Source organism: Pseudophryne corroboree, chromosome 7, assembly GCF_028390025.1.
Source record: "Pseudophryne corroboree isolate aPseCor3 chromosome 7, aPseCor3.hap2, whole genome shotgun sequence".
NCBI classification, from domain to species: Eukaryota; Metazoa; Chordata; class Amphibia; order Anura; family Myobatrachidae; genus Pseudophryne; species Pseudophryne corroboree.
Window position 1 is genome coordinate 182,355,609 of NC_086450.1, and position 13,012 is coordinate 182,368,620.

The window sequence follows — 13,012 nt, forward strand, 5'->3', positions numbered from 1 at the left end:
AGTGGGCGGGTTAGGGGGTGTTAGGTTTAGACACTACCCGGGGGTGTTGGTGTTATCTTGCAAGGGGGGAGGGCAGGGCCGGCGCTACCACTAGGCAGCTTTAGGCAGCTGCCTATGGGCGCCGGCACTTGAACGGCGGCGCTGAGTGGAACGCCATAAGGGATGTGACATGTGAGGAGTCCTGCTCACCCGATGTCGGATCTGCCGGCCGGGGCTGAAGCTGCATGTCATCCTGAGCCAGGCACTTCCTCTCACCCTTGGTAGTTGTTCATTTGAGTTTCCTGCTGCGGCAGTGTTGCCAATCACAGCGGCATCACAGCGGGGAGGAGATTACTGCGGGGCGATCATGCCTACAGCTCAGCTGGGAGGAGTTGAGGGCGGCCTGATTAATACATCAGCCATCGATCCACTAATGTAGTCCAGTTCACAAAGTACTAGAGGGAGGGTGGCAACATGTTTTGGGGGCGGGCTATTTCAGTGTGGGTGAGTCATATGGAATGTGCCCAGCTTAGACTCACTCGCAGCCGGACCAGTTTGTTCAGCAGCAGCTGGTGACTCCCGTCCAGCAGCGGAAGTATGGGCACTCTTATGTTCAGGCTGACGCTGGGAGGAAGGCAAGGCCATTTACAGGGAACTCCTGTCCCCGCCTCCGCCTAGCTCCTCAACTAGTGCTGCACGATATTCTTGATCTCTGCAGAGACAAACCCAGTCTCTGCCCTGCTAAGCTCTAGAGGCTGGTCCCTCCCCCAAGATCAGCCACCAGTGAGCAGCATTCTATTTTCACAGACCACCCCTACTTCTCAACCTTCTTCCTCCTTTGGGGCGCCAACCCCAAAATACCACCATTCCCAAGATGGAAAATCAGTTTATGCTGATGCTGGTCCTAACAGTGCCGCAGATCCCCTGTTCACTGGCCTCACTCAAGTTAGTGATGTGGCTGCGCTACCCGTCTCTCATTCTGTCAGCAGGACAAGGTTGAAGCCCACTCGCTGCAGGCTGACCCCAGAAGTGCAGGTGGGTGAGCAGGCTTCTCTCTTCCCTCACACTGTCCTGCATTGGCATTGTCACTGCATATCTCCCCCCTCCAAGTGCATTCCAGCACATTCATTGCTGAGGGGAAAGTTGATGCAGAATTGTAACTCCCTCTCCAGCACTGGAGCTGGAGGGAGGAGAAGAAAGGTGGGGAGGAGTGGTGCTGTTATTATGGGAGATTAATGGGGCAGTATGTCAAACTGTGAGGTGGGCAGTGAAGGGGGCATTATTTGTGTATCTATCTGCCATGTCTCTCTTTCTTTCCCCCATGTCTCTCTCCCCGTGTCTCGCTTTCCCCATGTCTCGTTCTCTCTCTTTCCCCCATGTCCCTCTCTTTCCCCCATGTCTCGCTTTCTCTCTCTTTCCCCATGTCCCTCTCTTTCCCTCATGTCTCGTTTTCTCTCTTTCCCCATGTCCCTCTCTTTCCCTCATGCCTATCTCTCTCCCTCCCCATGTCACTCTTGGCTCTGACACCTACAGTACTTACACCCTGCCATTAGTGCAGAGGGCACCTCACCTGGACCCTGCAGCTGCTCGTGGCACCTGCCTTTTGATTATCTCTATATGGTGTGTGTGTGTGTGTGGGGGGGGGGGGGGGGGGTGGCAGGAGGGCTTGGCGGTTAACTGATAGAGTAAGTGCCATCAACCCTAGTTACGCCTCTGCCGGCAGCCACTACCCCGTGCATGAGTGCATCTCCAAGGAAAACATCCACCGGCTGCCCTCCGGCTATGTTTCTATATTTATAGCCAGATCTCTCCCTAACCCTAACCCCTTTAAACCAAACTGATAGACCAACGCTAATATCCTATCCTTTATACCCTAACCCCATCCCCAAACTAACCCTAATACCCTAACCCAAATCGCTAAAACAACCCTAATACCCTATCCCTAATATCCTTGACCAAACCAGTAAACTAACCCTAATACTCTCTAGTCTAAAACCCTAAAGGACAGACTGGATGGGCCATATGGTCCCTGTGTGCCGTCAAATTGTATGTTAAGAAAATATTCTTTCGTGCAGCACTAACATTATCAGGAAGTGGCTGTGGAATTTATAGCGGTATTCAAATGATATGTCACGCCCAATATCCTTTCTAAAGTGATCCCCGTTATTGCACATATCATGCCCTTAGTAATCAGGTTTAGATGTGTACAGGGTTAGGGCGCCTCGCTACCCCAGGGGTAGCGAGCTGAAATGATGATGCCACACCCGTCAGCAGAAACAGAACGTGTGTAGAATGGGGCAGAAAAAATTGAATACCGCCCATAAGATGCAGCCTTCGCACTTTTTCACCTGATGGGCTGGGTATTGGGGGTGATTCCGAGTTGATCGCAGCAGGATTTTTGTTAGCAAATGGGCAAAACCATTTGCACTGCAGGGGAGGCAGATATAACATGTCCAGAAAGAGTTACGGTAGATTTGGGAGGGTTATTTTGTTTCTGTGCAGGGTAAATACTGGCTGCTTTATTTTTACACTGCAAATTAGATTGCAGATTGAACACACCACACCCAAATCTAACTCTCTCTGCACATGTTATATCTGCCTCCCCTGCAGTGCACATGGTTTTGCCCAATTGCTAACAAAATTGCCCAATTGCTATCAAAAATCCTGCTGCGATCAACTTGGAATTACCCCCATGTGCACTGCAGGGGAGGCAGATATAAAATGTGCAGAAAGAGTTAGATTTGGGAGGGTTATTTTGTTTCTGTGCAGGGTAAATACTGGCTGCTTTATTTTTACACTGCAAATTAGATTGCAGATTGAACACACCTCACCCAAATCTAACTCTCTCTGCACATGTTATATTTGCCTCCCCTGCAGTGCACATGGTTTTGCCCATTTGCTAACAAAATTCCTGCTGCGGTCAACTTGGAATTACCCCCATTGTGGGGAGGGGTGCACTGAAGATTTGCCTAGGGTGCTGAGAAACCTTGCACCGGCCCTGTGGGAGGGGGTTTAAGGTTAGGCACCACAGAGGGAGGGCTAGCTTCCAAACCCCATGAAAAGAAACCTTTGTTTCTGCCACATGTTGCTGTAATTTGCCATTTACTTTTAGGGCTAGTTACTATTAGTGAAAGGTTGCGGCACAGGCTCCGTAAAGAGCTCATCCTAGCCAAGGATGAAAAGTAGAGTGACTGCTTCTGTGTGCAGTATCTGCTGCCGTACCCACTTAGAGAATGACCCCCACAGGAAAAAAGCTGCAGTTCTCAAAAAATAGCCGTTTTTGAAGGATTGACAGAATTCTTTACTCTGATAAATAGGTTATGTAATGTAAAAATATACCTTAAGCAATAAAATTCTAACTCCAGGAACAAGGCAGAAACCATCTACTGTTTTGGCAGCCTCAGCGGACAGCACATGTATCTTCTCTGTTCTCCTTTTTCAGGTCCCTGCATTATACATCTAATCTTATGTTCGTCAAGTGGATGTTGTAACATAATTACATTATTTTGCATTCATGGTCCCTTAGTTTTAGCTTTCACACTTATGTGCATTCTGGTATTTACCTAAATCATTGGTAATTGTATTTACGTTCCCGTCCCGGAATGTTAACCCTGTTACAGGCACTGGTGCCTCCTGCGAGTCACTTTCCATTGACTTGGTTCATTTTTATATTGTGGTTGTAATTGCATATCTTATGGGGTTTCCAGTGTGACAGGACTCATAGCTGTTGGCATAGATTGCCTCAGCGTCTATATTCTGCAGCTGACTAATAGGTGGCCTTTGCATCTGCACCTACTGTAACTATGCCTAGTAGTCCCATTGTGCTCAGTACAGACACTGCGAGGGAGAATAAAACCAGTTCAACTCCTCTGAAACAGAAATAATGAAATGAATATGCATCAGTCATTACAGTGACTTGCCGAGGTCATCCGTTCTCTGTATAGTTCTCCTAATGCCCCACCAGCCTTTTCTCATTGGAACCCCTACAGCATCTTATACATTGTCACTCCGAACCCTCAAGCTTGTTCCACAGTCCCCTACCCCCCTCTTATTCTTAGTTACACTGCCTAGCTTTATACTGGAGTGAAGGCAGAGTTTAACCAAATCAGTGGTGGGTAACCTAATTTAATCAGAAAGCTACAGGCATATCCCTAAAGTACCCTCAAGGAGCCCATGTGTCACACCACAAAAGACAGGGTCTAATAATGTGAAAAAAGCAATATGATATTATCATCTTAGATGGAACTTGTTTACAGAAAATAATTTCATTTAAAACTACTGTATAAACTGGGGTGCAAGTGTATTATTAACACACAATCAGGGTACAAGGGTCTTCCTAGCATACAGCAATTGCTTCTTAATCCCTTTCACTGCACAGTAAGTAATTATAGTGGAAGAATGAGTTTAAATTAGCACAAAGCTTTATTGTGACATTTTAAACAAACCATATACAAATCTCCACAGGAAGAGTGTTCTCTTGGCCTGAGCTGCAGCGGAGCTTTAACAAATGCCTGGATTAAGGTATTTTAAAAGTATTATTTATTATTATTATTATTATTATTATTACTATTATTATTATTGTTATTACTATTATTATCATATATTTTTTAAATTGTCGCCATTTGTTCCTCTCCTCGGAAACCAGCTACATTTACCACATTTACCAACATGCTGACCCCATTATTTCATACTCACAGTGTAATGATCTCTCTGTTCACAAAGCCAACAAGCAATCCTGCTCTGGGAATTTATCCATTAACCCGTTATTTTTACCTGAGGATACTGTTCGGCAGCACAGCGCTCTGAGGGTAATAGCAAGGCATCTAGTCAGCCCTACCATCAACTCAGCAGTCTGACTCCGTACAGAGGGTAAATTATATATGGATGTATTAATAAAACAGAACCTGCCTGTTTTATTGCATGTAGTTATATATAATGGCTGGGACGTGAGACGACGACACATTTGCAGAGTAAGAATAAAAGCGACACATCATCTTAAATTGTCGTAAAAAGCTAGGAAGGGGTAGAAGATTGGCCAGTGTCTGTGTCTCCAGTGAAGGGCTCCTCTACTGATATACTCTGATTTCATATGTCTGTCTACTCCTTTCAAATCAATTCAACTTCTGTGGAAACATATATAATATTTAATTGTATATAAAGAAATAATCCATTGACTCACGAATACCTAAACTACATTAGTCGCACATTGAATCAGTATTCATGAGAATGCGTCCTTTCCATTTGGAAACCATGACTTCATTATCACATAAGTGAATGAATTATGGGCCTAATTCAGTAAGGATTGCAAATTCAGCTAATTAGCAGAATTTGCAATCCTTATCCTAGCATGCTGGGGTCCACCCATCGCAAGGCAAGGCTAACCAGCATGCTGACCGACGCCTCCCCTCCCCTTGATGAAGCAGTAATTGGGATCGCCTCACAATTTTTGCTTAATTGTAGAAATTAGTGAAGCTTCCTGCCACCTCAATGTTCCATCTCCTCCATGGAAATGGAGTGTTGCCCCCGCCCCGCGACCGCCTCTGATTGACAGGCAGAGGCGATCACATTTTCTGCGCCCCCCCCCCCCATCTTTTTCCCAATAATTCCGGTTGGATCGCACACTGCGGATGAATGCAGAATTTATCTTGGTCATATTAAGTCTGCGTCTTCTTACATTTAGCAGCAAAGGCGTCTGCTACATCTGCGCTGGCACAACGTATCCTTCTGGCTACGTTTTGTAAGGTAGATTTGGATTCCAAGAAAACTTTGGAAATTCTTCCCTTTACAGCTGACATCCTCTTTGGTGAAGAACCAAATAAAATTGTGACATCTTTGGTGGCGGCCAAAACTGCCTTTTTACCCCTGACTAATCCTGCTTAGCGGGTCAAAAGTACCTTTTTCGTTCCTTTCGTCCACAGGGAAAAGCGAAAGGTCAGACATTCCTTAGGCAAACACGCCCTGCAAAATCCTCTAAACCAAGGCCAAGCAATCCTGGGTAGCTTGTCAACCTACAACAAAGCCTGACAAGCCTGCTGCCTGACAGGGCGGGCCTCCCCCTGGGAGACCTCAGGGTGGGAGGCCAACTTCTGCACTTCGCGCAAGTTTGGACCATGACCATTTCAGACGCTTGGGTGCAAGAGGTAGTCTCTCACGGGTACGCCATCTCATTCAAGGGATGTCTCCCTCAACAATATTTCACCACGGGCCTACCATCAAACCCGAACAAGTCTCAAATTCTACAGACTGTGGTCAGTTCACGTCTGCCCTCAGAAGTGATAGTGACGATTCCTCTGTCCCAAAGGGGCAAAGACTACTACTCGACCCTGTTCCTAGTTCCTAAACCCAATGGGTCACACTGGCCTATTCTCAATCTCCAATCTTTAAACAAGTTTGTGAAAGTTTCCAGGTGGAGACCTTGCAATCCATAGTTCTAGCCATGGAACCTGGGGACTTCATTGTTTCCCTGGATATACAGGATGCATATCTGCATATTCCAATTGCTCTTTCACATCAGCAGTTCCTGCGTTTTGCTATTTGCAACCAACATTATCAGTTCCAGGCATTACCATTTGGCCTAGCTATGGCACCCAGGATTTTTACCAAGGTCATGGCTGTCATGGCAGCACACCTCTGTCGCCAAGGTATTCAAATTCTCCCGAACTTTGACAATCTGCTGATCCTGGCGAACTCTCATTATTTTCTCCTCAACCATCTCCAGCTGACAGTAGCCTTCCTACAACGTCATGATTGGCTGATAAATTGGCTGATATCCTCCCTTTTCCCATCGCAAAGGATGCTACATCTTGGAGCACTTCTGGAGTTGTCCAGTCAATGATTGTACCTATTACCGGGCAAGGTTTTGAAACTACAGAGCAAAATAAACCACTTTATTCACCGCGCTAGAGTATCGGTGCATTCAGCAATGCAAATTATCGGATTGATGGTGTCAGCATTCGACATGGTCGAGTTTGTTCAGTTTCACTCACGCCCTCTACAAAGTCTAATTCTCTCCAGATGTAACGGTATCTGGACTATAGATCTACATTAAAAGGTCTACGATCAATAGGTCTTCCACTAATGGTAGACATGCATTAGGTCAACAGGGTCGACATGGTCAAAAGTGTGTATCAAAAGTCTAGATCTAATAATCCACACCCGATTGAATGGCCAACCTCATCGCTCAGATCACAAATGATAACTCTGTCTTACGAGGATCGGCTGTCATTGACCTCCTCCTGTTGGACAGATGGGGTCTTTCAGACGTGGATCTCATGGCCTTATACCACAACCACAAGGTTCAGGTATTCGGATCCTGCACCAGGGATCCTCTGGCAGCGTTCGTATATGCCTTGTCAGTGGACCTTTCATCTGCCATGCATCTTCCCTCTGGTAGCCCTTTTACCTCAAGTTCTGCGGAAGTTCGAACAGGAAGGAGGAAACCTCATTCTGATGGCCTCTGCGTGGCCCAGACATCATTGGTTTTCCGATATTCAGGGCCTCTTAGCGGGGCAACCCCCTCAACTTCCTCAACGGCAGGACCTTCTTTCTCAGGGCTCATTTCTATATCCAGACCTGGCCTGTCTGTCTTTGACGGCGTTGCTCTTAAGTTATCAATCCTAAAGACAAAAGGATTTTCAAAGGCCATGATTCAAACATATGCTGCAGGCCCATAAACCTGCCTCGGCACAAATCTATTATAGAGAATGGCATACTTACTTCACATGGTGCGCTGCCAAACGTTATGACGCAACTGTCTTTCGCACCTCAAGAATTTTTGCATTTCTGCAATGTGGTTTGGATTTAAGCTTATGTCTTGCTTCTCTCAAAGTGCACATTTCTGCTTTGTCTGTTTGGTTCCAATGCAAGATTGCCTCTCTACCTGATGTATACATTTTCCTTCAGGGTGTCCTCTGCATACAACCTCCTTATGTCCCTCCAGTGGCTCCATCGGACCTGTCTGTTGTGTTAAACGCTCTTCAAGAGCCTCCCTTTGTACCTTTGGAGTCAACCGATCTCAAATGGCTGACTGCTAAAGTGCTATTTTTACTTGCTATTGTTTTGGCCAGAAGGGTGTCGGACTTGGGAGCCATCTCCTGTCGTCCCTCCTTCCTGATTTTTCATTTACACAGGGCGGTTCTCCGGACTTGGACTGGTTACCTCCCCAAAGTGGTTTCCTCATTCCATCTTAATCAGGAGATTGTGGTTCCAGCCTTTGTCTCACCAGATTTATCTATAAAAGAATGTTCCTTAGATGTAGTTTGAGCTCTATGTATATAGACGTACTAGCTCCACCAGACGTCTGATGTCCTGTTCTTTTTTTTTGGTTTTCACAAGCGTGGTAGGCCTGCTAATAAGCAGACACTGGCCAGATGGATTAGATTGGTCATTGCACATAGTTACGCTTAAGCTGACCTTCCCGTACCAGCTTCCATCTGCCCATTCTACTCGGTCTGAAGGAACCCTCATGGGCAGCGACGCAAGGCGGCTACGTAGTCCTCAGTCCACATGCTTCTTAGGTTTTATGCCCTTGATAATTTTGCCTGCCAGGATGCTTCCTTTGGACGCTGGATTCTTGTATCCTCTCAGGCGCATCCCCTCCCTTGAAGTACTGCTGTGGGACATCCCCGATGTTCCCTGTCGAACCTATGAACCCTGACGCACCTGGCCTCTCTGGGTTTTTGTGGCTTTGGCCTCTGATTCCTTTCTTCTGTCTGTGAGACTGTGTTCTTATATTCCTAACATCTTTCTTCTCTCCGCTTTCTGCTTTAAGCTGGTTAATAAAACTGATTGCCTGAGCACGGAGGCGGGGTTATAGGGGTGAGGAGCCAAGCATTCTGGGACAGCTGAAAGCTTTAACTTTTTAGTCCCCGGACTCTTATCCACCACCTACAACCCCAATGTTCCCAGTGGACCCTATCAACTTCGAAGAAAGAGCGTTAACAATTGTAAGTCTACCATAATTCTCTTATTTTCACTCTCTACTATTGGTAGTGTTACAGATGCTATTTATTTATTACATGATATCGGATGAGTTTGATACTTTGCTGGGTAAACACTATGCGATATATATCGTTCTTATAGCCAATGAACAATATATTGTCTCTCCCGTTGGCTTGTGTGTACACCCCAGTGTTCTCTTCAGGCTTTTTTTTTGTTTTTCAGGTGGTCCACCCGGCTAGAAAGCCCCTGCCGCACGGCATTCCCAACACCAATGCTCACACTCACCACCAATGCGCCCGTCCCCAGTCTCCCGGCACCCTCACCAATGTGTGCTTGTTGGATGCCGGACTGAGTTCCCAACTGGAAAATCATGTGACACGGACGAGCTGCGTCAGCATAACAGTCACATGGTGCCAGAAGACAGGGAATGCGCACATTGGTAGTGAGTGTGGCTGTGAGATCGGTGGCAGGATTGTTCCTCCCCCTGAATAAAAGCAAGGGTGCTGTCCGGACAGGAACAGTCGCCTGAGCACGTTAAAGAAAGTGGTCCTCCTGCGTCCACTCAGGGCTGGATTAAGGGCCTCAAGGGCCTGGGGCTGAAAATGTTCAAGGGTCTGTTATAACAAGCAGAGGGGGTGTGACCAGTGTTGTGTGGGCGTGGCCAGTGCCATGTAGACCCTGTACACTATCACCCCAATATCTCTCTAAATATGTAAAAGTATAAAAATTGCATAATTTTGTGTGAAAAATAAAAATGAAATTTAATGCTTATGATTTATGGCCGACCATGTGGCCAGCTGGTGGCTGGTCAGCATCATGCTGTCATGGTGATGGGCCTGTTTTCATGTGGAGGCCTGGAGCTGTAGCTCCATCTGCCCCATTGTTAATCTGACCCTGCGTCCACTCTCTGTTCTGTGTATCCTCTGGGAGTTGTAAAAATATGATTTGCATCCAAAAAGCAATTGGGCAAAATCTGGGAACTGTATAAAAACATATTATTGTGAATTCCCCCACCCGGCTACTTCTTGATGCCACCCAGTTGGAAAATATTGCTGGGGAGAACACTGCACCATACTTGCCTACTCTCCCGGAATGTGCGGGAGGCTCCTGAAAGTTGTGTCATGCTCCCGGCCCCCCGGAAAAGTTGGCAAGTCTCTGGGCCACACCCCCAATCCAGCCCCCTCTGCTGCATCAGGTTTCCCCCCTGCTCCGACCTGGTTGCTCCTCCGGGAAGGAGCAACCAGAATGTCGGTAAGTATGCACTGCGCCGATATGTCTGTGATCGACGTTCAAGACATATCACATCCAATGTGCAGCACACCAGATGCACATTTCAGATATATTCAGTGTCGGACTGGGGCTTGAAGGGCCTACCGGGGAAATGTAGTGGTAGGGGGCCATGCTATAAGGTGTGGCCAGCTACCACAGAGGTTTGGCTAATCATTAGAGAGTGCATGTAGTAAATACTGCTAGTGCATACATGAAAATGTACCACATTAATAATAGCAATGCACTATAGAAAATACACCATTGTCCTGTGCAGTATAATGTAAAATTCGGGTGTGGATAATAGGGTCTACCACACTTAGGTCGACAGTGTCTAGGTCGACCATTATTGGTCGACAGTAAGTAGGTCGACATGGTCTAGGTCAACATGTACAAGATCGACATGACAAAGTCGACATGAGTTTTTTTTTTCCTTAAATTGGACGCCGTTTTCTCCATAGAGTGAACGGGAACCCCAATTAGTGCACCGTGTCCCCTCGCATGGCTCGCGGCTTCGGGCAAGGTGCCTCACTCCGCTACTGCTGTGCTCAGCACAGGTTACCGTTCCCAATTGTAGTCCACGTGGATTGTAAAGCATGAAAAGGTTCAAGAAAAAAAGTAAAAAAACTCATGTCGACCTTCTGTCATGTCGACCTAGAAACCATATCGACCTACTTACTGTCGACCAATAGTGGTCGACTTAGACACTGTTGACCTAAGTGTGATCGACCTAGAGACCGGATACCGTAAAATTCAAGTGCAGAAGATAGAAGAGTCTGAAACCTGATCCATAGAGGAGGAGGTGGGCCCACAGGCAGTGGGGCCCACCGGGGTTTCCCCTGTTCCCGTATGGGCCAGTCTGACCCTGGATATATTGTTGCATTTGCCTGTGTATGTGGGCTACCAATCAGCCAATATGCCAGCCGCAGGAACTGGCAACAATGACGTCACTACGAGTTCCTGTGGCGGCGGATTGGTGTGTATACATGTATTGTTTGTGCAGAACACTTAACACATCGTTGGATTGGTCAGCCAATTCATTGTTCAGGTGTGTATCCATTTTCAGTATTTATTCACTTTTAAATACATAAACAAACAAACAAACAAACAAACAAACAAACAAACAAACAAACCAATAACAGATTCAATAACCTAGTCACAATCACTCTGTCATAAGACACAAAACTTTGCCAGACAAAGGGCCTAATTCTGCGGATCGTAATGCGCAGGCACAAAGCCAAACTGTGGGAGTGTCAGTAAAAACACAGGCGTTTCAGGGCGGTTGTGTGACCTCAGCTCCGGCCCAATCAGCCTGTTTCTTTCACACTGTAGGAGTAAGTCCTGGGATATGCACAGACTGCACAAACTGGAAAAAAAAAACATTCGATGGTGAGTGAGTTGCGAACGGTTTTGCAGCTGGCCGGTGTTTGCAAAACTTTTCGCACGGCGTATGCAGACTTGCATGGGGCTTTTTTTCACTCTGTCTGGGCTGCGACTATCCGATCGCAAATCTCTGCAAATTCGCAGAGGTGCGATCAGGTCTGAATTAGGCCAAAAATTTTACACACGTCTCGGTATCCAGTGTTTCTATATCTGAGGTTCTCAGACATCCGGTTCAAACATACATTACAGAGCATATACTGTAGCAGAGAGGAGAAGCCAGAGCTGTACAGTGTTAGGAAAAAGCTGCCAAGAAGGGTAATAGCTGTTTCCGTCCCGGCAGTACCAACTAGTAAACACTTGGTGGCAGTAGTGTATTCAAAGTACTGTACATCTTTCACTTAACAGAGCTATCTGATTTCTCTGCACCTGAGCCCTATGGTAACAGTAACACTGAAAAGCTGCTGGACAGTATGGGGGTATGACTAAAATGTTGCCACACGGAACTGCAGCTGGCACTCCCTGAGCGCAGCTATTAGGATTATGTTGTTCTGCAGACAGCATAGCTCTTGAGACCTGAGAGGGGCAAATGCATTACAGCTGGATTCACACACCAGTGGCTGCCACCTGTAGCTCTAATATGTCACAGCTCTGATGATTACAGCAGTCAAACACTGATCACACTGTAGACACACAAGTTCATGTGTACTTTTTATTGCAGCAAAAGTATTTGTTCTCCAAGTAGCATAAGAAAAAGGCTTTCAATTTCTTCCTTCTCACTGACTCCGCTAGACCCCGGCCTGGCACTTTCCCGTTATTATCTCATGGTGCAGCACTGAGGGGCAGATGTATTAACCTGGAGAAGGCATAAGGAAGTGATAAACCAGTGATATGTGCAAGGTGATAAAGGCAGCAGCGAATCAGATCCTAACTGTTAATTTACATATTGGAGCTGATTGGCTGCTGTCTTTATCACTTTGCACATATCACTGGTTTATCACTTCCTTATGCTTTCTCCAGGTTAATACATCTGCCCCTGAGTCTCCTACTGGGATATACACTTGAACTTATACACAGCTTGCTCAATAAATAACTCAAAACTGACGTGAGACAAGTTTTGGAAAAGCTAATCCAGACAGATAGCATACTTGAACAGGATTGCCATGTGTTTTGGAAGAACTCTCATATCTGATATAAAACCAATGATTAGTATAGTCCCATATCTGAGATGTGAGTTATATGTTTATGACAGAATAGTAATATAAAATATATATATATATATATATATATAAATATATATACATATCTCTGAGATGTATTTTGCTGAAAGTTATTCCTCTGTATTTGTAGACAAAAAATCTACAGTTTCTAAAGCTTTACCCACTAGGGGCGCTGTTTTTGTAGCCTACAGCTCATAATGAATTTTTCCCATGTAGAGCAATCTTTC

General features: G+C 46.0%; 1 long non-coding RNA gene across 1 annotated transcript in view; it reads left to right on the forward strand.

The window, feature by feature from the left end:
- Positions 1-416: 416 nt before the first annotated feature.
- Positions 417-13,012, forward strand: part of LOC134943493 (uncharacterized) — a 39,532-nt gene continuing 26,936 nt past the window's right edge. Inside the window, exons 1-2 of the long non-coding RNA XR_010181569.1 lie at positions 417-1,014; positions 4,444-4,500. This is a non-coding gene — a long non-coding RNA (uncharacterized LOC134943493). The remainder of the gene's footprint in view (positions 1,015-4,443; positions 4,501-13,012) is intronic.